This window comes from Triticum dicoccoides, chromosome 4B (assembly GCF_002162155.2).
Source record: "Triticum dicoccoides isolate Atlit2015 ecotype Zavitan chromosome 4B, WEW_v2.0, whole genome shotgun sequence".
Lineage (NCBI taxonomy): Eukaryota > Viridiplantae > Streptophyta > Magnoliopsida > Poales > Poaceae > Triticum > Triticum dicoccoides.
Window position 1 is genome coordinate 521,164,065 of NC_041387.1, and position 10,036 is coordinate 521,174,100.

Genomic DNA, 10,036 nt, shown 5'->3' on the forward strand with positions numbered 1-10,036 from the left:
CACTGTTAAATCCTTTTACATATTGTTAATTTTAGGGGGTTCTTCCTGGGAATATTCCTGTGGTGTGGAACATGGAAATACCCCCTAGAATTGAAATATTTCTCTGGTTGATCATGAAGAATAAACTTCTGACCAGAGATAATCTTGACAAGAGGCAAAATGTTCCAGATCTATCCCGTTTGTTTTGTTCTGAGCATGAATCTCCTTGTCATCTTTTCTTTGATTGTGTCGTTGTTGTGGAACTGTGGAGATTTGTTCGGGAGGTCACCAGTGTAGCTAGCTGCGATAATATTTACAATATGTTTGAGTGTTGGTATCATAGCCCCAACACTGATGTTGCCTTAGTGCAAGCTGCAGCCCTGTGGGCTCTCTGGAAATGCAGGAATGACATGTGTTTCAACCGATCAATTTGGTCTGGTATGTAGGTGATCATGAGAAAAAACTGCAAAAAAACTATCATTGTGGGAGGTAGCCTAGCAAGATGCTATCAAGTCAGAGCTAAAAGAGATCGTGAGGAAGCTAGAACAAATAGCAAGAAATCTCCCACTCCTCTTGTGGCCGGATCTAGGCTTATCATGGAAGGTGCGGGTGTCCTCCGGGCGATATGATCATGATTGATCAGTGACCAGTGACATGGTAATCTCCACAGCTCGATGGGTTATGATAAAGCAGAAGATACGCGTGGAGATGACTATGTACTGGAGCTATGTCTTTCCTAGAACCTTTTATGTTTCCTTGCTGAGGGCAGATGTGCCTCCCTTTGGCTGTGTTTTCCTTTTTAGGCTGTAAGAACACTTGTTACAAGACCCTGACTTGCTGGGTTTAATTGGTGATCAATGGAGCCGAGGCTAGGCCCTTTTTCTCTAAAAAAATTGTCTGTATGTAGAACGTAGTTGATCTGGGGGTTGTGTGATCTTGCTTGTGTGTATGTTACTTGTATGACTATGGTGATCTCGGAATGATTGGGTGTGCCGTGTGTGTGCGTGTATATATATAGTTGTTATTTGTGAGTTGCAATATATCTGTACTTGGAGAGACTCAGCAAAGTCACCCATAACAAGCACGTCGGGTGCACATGTGCAGTTCATATGTGCAGTCGCAACATGGCTTGCGGGCTAATCCAAAGAGTATAGCGTACGTGCAGACGCATATTTCTCTATCTGCATCACAGCAATGCTACACATACGTAATCTTACGTTGATTTTATGTAAAAGTTGATGTGGAGGTTGTTAATTAGGCAGAAAACCTAAAACCCCCTGCTGGCATCGATTAGGGTTTCGGCGGACTCATACAACGCTTGTCGGATCTCTCCGGCTGGGCGTCCATTGTTTCCGGCAAGAGATGGTTTCATCGGCTGGCGGCAAGCAGACCGAGTCAGGACCTAGTTCTTCAAGCTCGGCTCGGGCGCAGCTAGAGGAGGCGCTCGGGAAGCTTGGGATTACGGATGAGGAAGCGACCCCTCTAATTATTGATGATACAGAGGAAGGAGAAGCAAAGAAGTGGGTACTGGCAGGTAGGGTTTTGCATAGGCACCTGTTACACATCCAAACCATTACTAATGCACTCCGACAAGCTTGGGGAAACCCTAGAGGACTGAAATTCAGATCGATGGGCGAGAATATGTTCATGGCAGAATTCGAGGCACAACAGGATTGCGATCGCATCTGGCTTGGCTCCCCATGGCATGTTAGCAAGAACGCGGTTGTTCTTGCGGAATTTGAGGACTACATGCGACCTAATGAGGTCAAGTTTGACCGGCTCCATCTATAGGCCAGGGTCCCTGAGGGACTCCTGGACTAGGGGGTGTCCGGATAGCCAAACTATCATCATCGGCCGGACTCCAAGACTATGAAGATACAAGATTGAAGACTTCGTCCCGTGTCCGGATGGGACTTTCCTTGGCATGGAAGGCAAGCTTGGCGATACGGATATGTAGATCTCCTACCATTGTAACCGACTCTGTGTAACCCTAGCCCTCTCCGGTGTCTATATAAACCGGATGGTTTTAGTCTGTAGGACATAACAACAATCATACCATAGGCTAGCTTCTAGGGTTTAGCCTCCTTGATCTCGTGGTAGATCTACCCTTGTAATACCCACATCATCAATATCAATCAAGCAGGACGTAGGGTTTTACCTCCATCAAGAGGGCCCGAACCTGGGTAAAACATCGTGTCCCTTGTCTCCTATTACCATCCGCCTAGACGCACAGTTCGGGACCCCCTACCCGAGATCCGCCGGTTTTGTAACTGACATTGGTGCTTTCATTGAGAGTTCCTCTGTGTCGTCACCGATAGGCTCGATGGATCCTTCGATCATCAACAACGACGCGGTCCAGGGTGAGACTTTTCTCCCCGGATAGATCTTCGTATTCGGCGGCTTTGCACTGCGGGCCAATTCGTTTGGCCATCTAGAGAAGATCGAAAGCTACGCCCCTGGCCGTCAGGTCAGATTTGGAAGTTTGAACTTCACGGTTGACATCCGCGGAGACTTGATCTTCAATGGATTCGAGCCACAACCGAGCACGCCGCACTGTCACGATGGGCATGATTTAGCTCTGCTGCCGGACAGTGCCCTGGAGGCCGCACACGAGTCCGCTCCGACCCTCGATTCGGAGCTGGCTGTGCAGATCAAGGACGGGTGGTTAGACACCGCCTCAGGGGCTGCAACCTCTACGGCGATAGAGCCGAATACTGACTTTGTCCCTTCTGAAGCTCGTGACTCCAAGGTGCCGGACTCCTTGCCGGACTCCAAACCTCCCGCGCCCCCTTCAATCGAATCCGATTGGGCGCCGATCATGGAGTTCACCGCCGCGGACATCTTTCAGCACTCACCTTTTGGCGACATCCTGAGTTCGCTAAAGTATCTCTTGTTATCAGGAGAGCCCTGGCCGGACTGCGGTCAGGACGGTTGTGATGCGGACGACGAAGAAATTCAAGACCCACCCACCACCCACTTAGTCGCCACTGTCGACGATTTAACCGACATGTTAGACTTCGACTCCGAAGACATCGACGGTATGGACGACGATGTTGGAGACGACCAAGAACCAGCGCCTACTAGGCACAGGAAAGCCACCTCGTCATACGACATATACATGGTGGATATCCCAAAGGATGGGAATGGCGAAGGAACAACGGAGGAAGACCCCTCCAAGAAACAGCCCAAGCACCGGCGTCAGCGGCGCCGCTCTAAATCCCGCCACAGCAAGAATGGCGATTCCGGCACCGGAGATAATAATACCCCAGACAGTGCCGAAGACAACCCCCTCCAGCAAGATTCACCACAGGAGGACGGAGAAGCCAGCCCTCATGAGAGAGCGGCAGACGAAGAGGTAGAGGATGATAATTACATGCCTCCCTCCGGAGACGAGGCAAGCCTCGATGACGACGAATTTGTCGTGCCTGAGGATCCCGTCGAACAAGAGCGTTTTAAACGCAGGCTTATGGCCACGGCAAACAGCCTCAAGAAAAAGTAGCAATAGCTTAGAGCTGATCAGGATCTGCTAGCCGACAGATGGACTGAAGTCCTTGCGGCCGAAGAGCATGAGCTCGAACGCCCCTCCAAAAGCTACCCCAAATGCAAGTTGCTCCCCCGATTAGAGGAGGAGGCATATAAACCTGCATCACCAGAGCACAATGCGGCTGACCGGGCACCTCGTGGCCGCGACAGAGAGGCCTCTAGGCCCTCCACTAGAACCGTACCCCGGCATCGCTCGAAAAGCACAAGGCCACAGGGGAATGCTCCAGACTTGCGAGATATATTGGAAGATAAGGCAAGACAATCAAGATCGATCTACGGATCGCGTGGGCGCCCCATGATACATGACGACAACCGTCGCGCCGGACACAGTAAGTTCGGCCGGGCCGAACATAGTAGACAAAGCTCGTTGGAGCTCCGTCGCGATATAGCCCAATACAGAGGCGCCACACACCCACTATGCTTCACAGATGAAGTAATGGATCATCAAATCCCCGAAGGGTTTAAACCCGTGAATATTGAATCCTATGATGGCACAACAGACCCCGCGGTTTGGATCAAAGACTATCTCCTTCATATCCACATGGCCCGCGGTGATGATCTTCACGCCATCAAATACCTCCCACTCAAGCTTAAAGGACCAGCTCGGCATTGGCTTAACAACTTGCCAGCAGAATCAATTGGGTGTTGGGAGGACCTGGAAGCCGCATTCCTTGATAACTTCCAGGACACGTATGTGAGACCACCAGACGCTGACGACCTAAGCCACATAATTCAGCAGCCAGACGAATCGGCCAGACAATTCTGGACACGGTTCTTAACTAAGAAGAATCAAATCGTCGACTGTCCGGATGCGGAGGCCCTCGCGGCCTTCAAACATAACATCCGCGACGAGTGGCTTGCCCGGCACCTGGGACAGGAAAAGCCGAAATCCATGGCAGCCCTCACATCACTCATGACCCGCTTCTGCGCGGGAGAGGACAGCTGGCTAGCCCGCAGTAACAACCTCAGCAAAAATTCCGGCAGTCCGGATACAAAGGACCGCAATGGCAGGTCGCGTCGCAACAAGAACAAACGCCGCATTAACGGCGACAATAATGAGGATACGGCAGTCAATGTGGATTCAGAGGCTCCAAACCCGGTCAGCAGAAAAAGCCATTCAAAAGAACTACTCCGAGTCCGTCCAATTTGGACCGAATACTCGATCGCTCGTGCCAGATACACGGCACCCCCAAAAAGCCAGCCAACCACACCAACAGGGACTGTTGGGTATTCAAGCAGGCAAGCAAGCTAATTGCCAAAAACAATGGCAAGGGGCTGCATAATGATGACGAAGAAGAGACCCGACCGCCGAACAATAGAGGACAGAAGGGATTCCCCCCACAAGTGCGGACGGTGAACATGATATACGCAACCCACATACCCAAGAGGGAGCGGAAGCATGCACTCAGGGACGTATACACGATGGAGCCAGTCGCCCCGAAGTTCAACCCATGGTCCTCCTGCCCGATCACTTTTGATCGAAGGGACCACCCCACCAGCATCCGCCATGGCGGATTCGCTGCATTGGTTTTAGATCCAATCATCGATGGATTTCACCTCACCAGAGTCTTGATGGACGGCGGCAGCAGCCTGAACCTGCTTTATCAGGACACAGTGTGCAAGATGGGCATAGACCCCTCAAGGATTAAACCCACAAACACGACCTTCAAAGGCGTCATACCAGGTGTAGAGGCCAGTCGTACGGGCTCAGTTACACTGGAAGTGGTCTTCGGATCCCCGGATAACTTCCGAAGCGAGGAGTTAATCTTCGACATAGTTTCGTTTCGAAGCGGCTATCATGCTCTGCTTGGACGAACCGCGTTTGCAAAGTTCAACGCGGTCCCGCACTATGCATACCTCAAGCTCAAGATGCCAGGCCCTCGAGGAGTCATCACGGTCAACGGAAACACCGAATGCTCCCTCCGAACGGAGGAGCATACAGCGGCTCTCGCGGTAGAAGTACAATGCAGCCTCTTAAGGCAATTCTCGAGTCCGGCCATTAAGCGACCGGACACGGCTAAACGCGCCCGGAGTAACCTACAACAAGACCACCTGGCACGTTCCGAGCACGCGTAGCAATGTGGCCCCAACCCCAGCCCTCGCAAGATTGCAAGACTGGTCCTTCGCGTATATCATTACGCTCTGGAGATACCATGGGCATAGGGGGAGGGGCACGACCACGACAGGCCGAGAATGCGGCTTAACCACATCAGGGGCTCCCAAGTGTGTCATTCCTTTTCTTCCTCTTTTCTTCCTTTTTCTTTCTTACCCACAGGACTCCGTTCACCAGAGGCCCTGTCCGATAGTAGACCGGCCGAACTCACGATGCAACAGCCAGGGAAGGAGAAAGGCTACGACGAATATCCAGGTGGTCTCCATTACGAGCATTAAATCTGTTTTATACACCATTCCGCAGCCTACCCCTGGAGGGGGGGACATGTTTAATAGTCCCATCCCTTGCTTATCGCACTATTTGTATCGTTCTGCATTCATGGCAGTATTTCTTGAATAAACAATGCAACACGTTTTTTCTTATAATTGCATTCCTTTCTTATACATATGTTCATTTATGACATGTCGCATCCGTACACTTTGGTATGGCTAAATACACCAGGGGCTTAAGTTCCCCACATTATGGTGTGATAAGTCCGAACACTTTCACAAGTGCGGCACCCCGAACTTATAGCATTATATGCATCGGCTCCGAATCATGTCTTGGGTCAATAGTTGGGTTTGCCCGACTCCCATGTTTTGGTACCTTACGTTCCATTCTATCGGCTAAGGTAGCACTGGGAGAACCACTACGATTGCGCCCCGGTTGAGCTGGGCGAGCGCCTCAGTGGAGAAAGCTAAAACTGACCGTCATGATGAGGCGAGAGCCGGTCGCTATTCGACAGGAAGACTTATGCCTCTTAGAGCAAGGAACCGGCTTTGTCCGGCCCAGGCGTGGATAGCGCCCCGAATTCGGCCTTCCGAACACTAGGGGCTTCGCCGAAATTTAAAATTATAGAATTCTATGGCTAAGTGAGAGTGTTCAAGCATTATAAGTCCGGTTGCCTAGTTCGTTGTGTTGAGCGCCTACCTAGATGGACCCAAATATGGGAACAAGAGTGCTCAAATTTATCCCGAACACCCCAGCACTCGTGGCATGGGGGCTGAAGCCGACGACTTGCCATCTCTCAGATTTGATAAACAGCCGCACAGAAGGTAATATTTTAAATCAACAAGCGTTGCTTAGCGCATATGAACAAAGTTTTCAGTGCACAGGATAACAAAATGCGAGTCTACTCAAATATTACATTATTGGAGCACTCACCCGCAATAGCGCGGGCACCCTTCAGGACACTCTTGTAATACATCTCGGGCGTGCGATACTCCTTTCCCGACGGTGGCACGTCCTCACAAGCTTCTCAGCATCCATCTTGCCCCAGTGCACCTTAGCACAGGCAAGGGCCCGATGGGCACGTTCAATACAGGCGGATCGCTTGATGGCCTCAACCCATGGACAAGCATCCGCCAGCTGCCGCACCAGGCCAAAGTAGCTCCCAGGCATGGCCTCATTGGGCCACAACCGAACTATGAGGCCCTTCATGGCCTGTTCGGCCACCTTGTGGAGCTCGACCAGCTGCTTCAGCTGGTCGCTAAGGGGCACCGGATGTCCGACCTCAGCATACTGAGACCAGAAGACCTTCTCCATCGAGCTCCCCTCCTCGGCCCTGTAGAAAGCGGCAGCATCGGACACGCTGCGGGGCAGATCTGCGAATGCTCCTGGAGAGCTCCGAATTGGGTAAGTAACAGGTAATTCACATTCACATGCTTGCTTTGCATGAAAAATGCCTTACCCGCCGCTATTTTCTTCAATGCCTAGATTTCCTGAAGGGCTTTGTGGGCTTCGGCCTTAGCGGCTTTGGCGCTCTCAAGAGCCGATGCAAGCTCGGACTCTCGAGTCTTCGAGTCGCGCTCCAAACTCTCATGCTTTTCCATGAAAGCCTGGAGCTCTTGCTGTACCTCCGCCACCCGCGCCTCCTGCTTCTCTCGCCCAGCATGCTCCACAGCCGCATTACGTTCGGCCGCGGACACCGCCTCCTTTAGGGTCGCCACCTCGTCCGTGGCCCCTGAAGTACCCACGTTATGCTTGTCATTTCTCTTGCAACCAAATCCTTTTTTGTAAGGTACAAATTTAATAAGGTGTTACTCACCTTCCTTGTCCTCGAGCTGCTTCTTGGCACGGCCAAGCTCGTTCTCGGACCGGTCGAGGCTTTGCTTCAAAGCATTGACCTCCGCAGTCAGTGCGGCAGAGGTGCAGCAGCGCAGCCTGCAATCCCATATTGACATATTTATTAAGACTCCTGCGTATATCTTTTTAGATCCTCAGTCCGGCTTTTCTTTCCCAACACCGAACCGAGCATCAGGGGCTACTGTCTATGCGGTACTATTTTACACTGATAGAAGGCTGCTGCAGGCTTCGGTCAGCCCGCTTTTGGCGAGCTGAACCTTCTGAATCACCGCACTCATGACAGTGCGGTGTTCCTCCTTGATGGAAGCGCCGTTGAGCGCCTCCAGCAAGTTATCCGGCGCCTCCGGTTGGACGGAGGCTGCCGGCGTCACGGTCTTGCCCTTCTTACGAAGGGGACGCCCGCCGAACTCCGGAACCACTGCAGGTTCCGGTGCGGAGTCCGGTACGAAGTCCGGGAGGTCGCCCTGTGGCACCTCCGGGTCCTCCTCCTCCGGGCAGGTCCCTCTTCGGGGTCCCACCTTGGCGTCGTCAACGTCACGGGGGGAGGAGGCGGTTGGAAGTGAAGTACTGTTCACATCCGACGTGCCCAAGGACCCGCTCGACGAAGCGGGAAGATCGTCCTTGGGCGGACTGCAGGGTTGTATGCGGCGTTAGAAAGACACCATGTGGCAACAAAGAAAAATCATGAAGTCATTCGGGAGTCCGGATACTTACGATCTCACCAGGGGCTTGGCCCTTGGAGGCCAATCCTCGTCATCGTCACCGGCGTTGGCGAAACAGTCCGGGGGAAGAGTCCTTCCCTTCTTGGACCCTTCGGCCTCCCTCGTTGGGGAGGCCTTCCTTTTCTTCCCTCCCCCCACTGGGGGAGAGGCCCTTTTCTTCTCCTCCTCGTCCTCGTGGGAGGAGTCCGCCTCGGAGTCATCGGACACCTAAAAATGGGAACTCTTTCGAGTGCATGTGGCCTCTTTCTTGGCCTTCTTCTCCGGCACCACGTGGGGTGCCGGAACCAGCAACCCCGCTAAACGGGCGTCTGTTGGGTCTTCTGGCAAAGGGGCCGGACAGTTAGTCTGCTCGGCCATCTTCAGCCAGTCCTATCAAAGGAGAGGGAGTTTAGATCCCGCATGGAGTCAAACTATGGAAAACAAGTCTCCCGTAAAGGGTATAATCGCTTACCTCGCTAGCCTGGCGCTGCGAGCTGAATCCGCGATCTTCGGTAGCGGATGCGGGAGCCTCAGCGCCCTTAAACAGCACCTTCCAGGCATCTTCGTACCTAGTGTCGAAGAGCCCGCTCAAGGTCCAGTGCTGGGCCGGATCGAACTCCCACAATTTGAAGGCCCGTTGTTGGCACGGGATAATCCGGTGGATGAGCATGACCTGGACTACATTGACAAGCTTGAGCTTCTTGTTCACTAGCTTTTGGACGCAGGCTTGGAGTCCGGTCAGCTCCTCCGAATCGCCCCAAGTCAGGCCACTCTCTTTCCAAGAGGTGAGCCATGTGGGGATGCCAGATAATTCGGGGGTCGCTGCCCATTTAGGGTCACGCGGCTCGGTGATGTAGAACCACCCCGATTGCCATCCCTTGATGGTTTCCACGAAGGCGCCCTCAAGCCAAGTAACGTTGGGTATCTTACCCACCATGGTGCCTCCGCACTCCGCTTGGCTGCCCTTCACAACCTTCGGCTTGACATTGAAGGTCTTGAGCCACAAGCCGAAGTGGGGCTGGATGCAGAGGAAAGCCTCGCACACGACGATAAACACCGAGATGTTGAGGATGAAATTCGGGGCCAGATCATGGAAATCCAGGCAGTAGTAGAACATGAGCCCCCGGACAAAGGGGTGAAGTGGGAAGCCCAGTCCACGGAGGAAATGGGGAAGGAATACCACCCTCTCATGGGGCCTGGGGGTGGGGATGAGCTACCCCTCGTCGGGGAGCCTGTGCGCGATGTCGCTGGACAGGTATCCGGCGCTGCGCAGCTTCTTGATGTGCCCCTCCATAACGGAGGAGGCCATCAACTTGCCTCCCACTCCGGATATAGTTGGAGAAGGTTGAGGTGAGATGTGCGGACTTGGGCGCTGGAGCTCGAGTGCGCGGAGATGCATAAGCAAAGGAGGAAGAAGGCGTAGGTAAAAAGGTGGATCCTTATCCCCTTATATATGGGCGGACGAAACTATGCGTCCCCACCGGCCTGGTAAAACTCGCTTTTCTCCCAAGCGCCGCAATCAATGGCGCGGTTGGGTTACCTACGTCCGTATTGATGGGAATCCCGGAATAAGGGG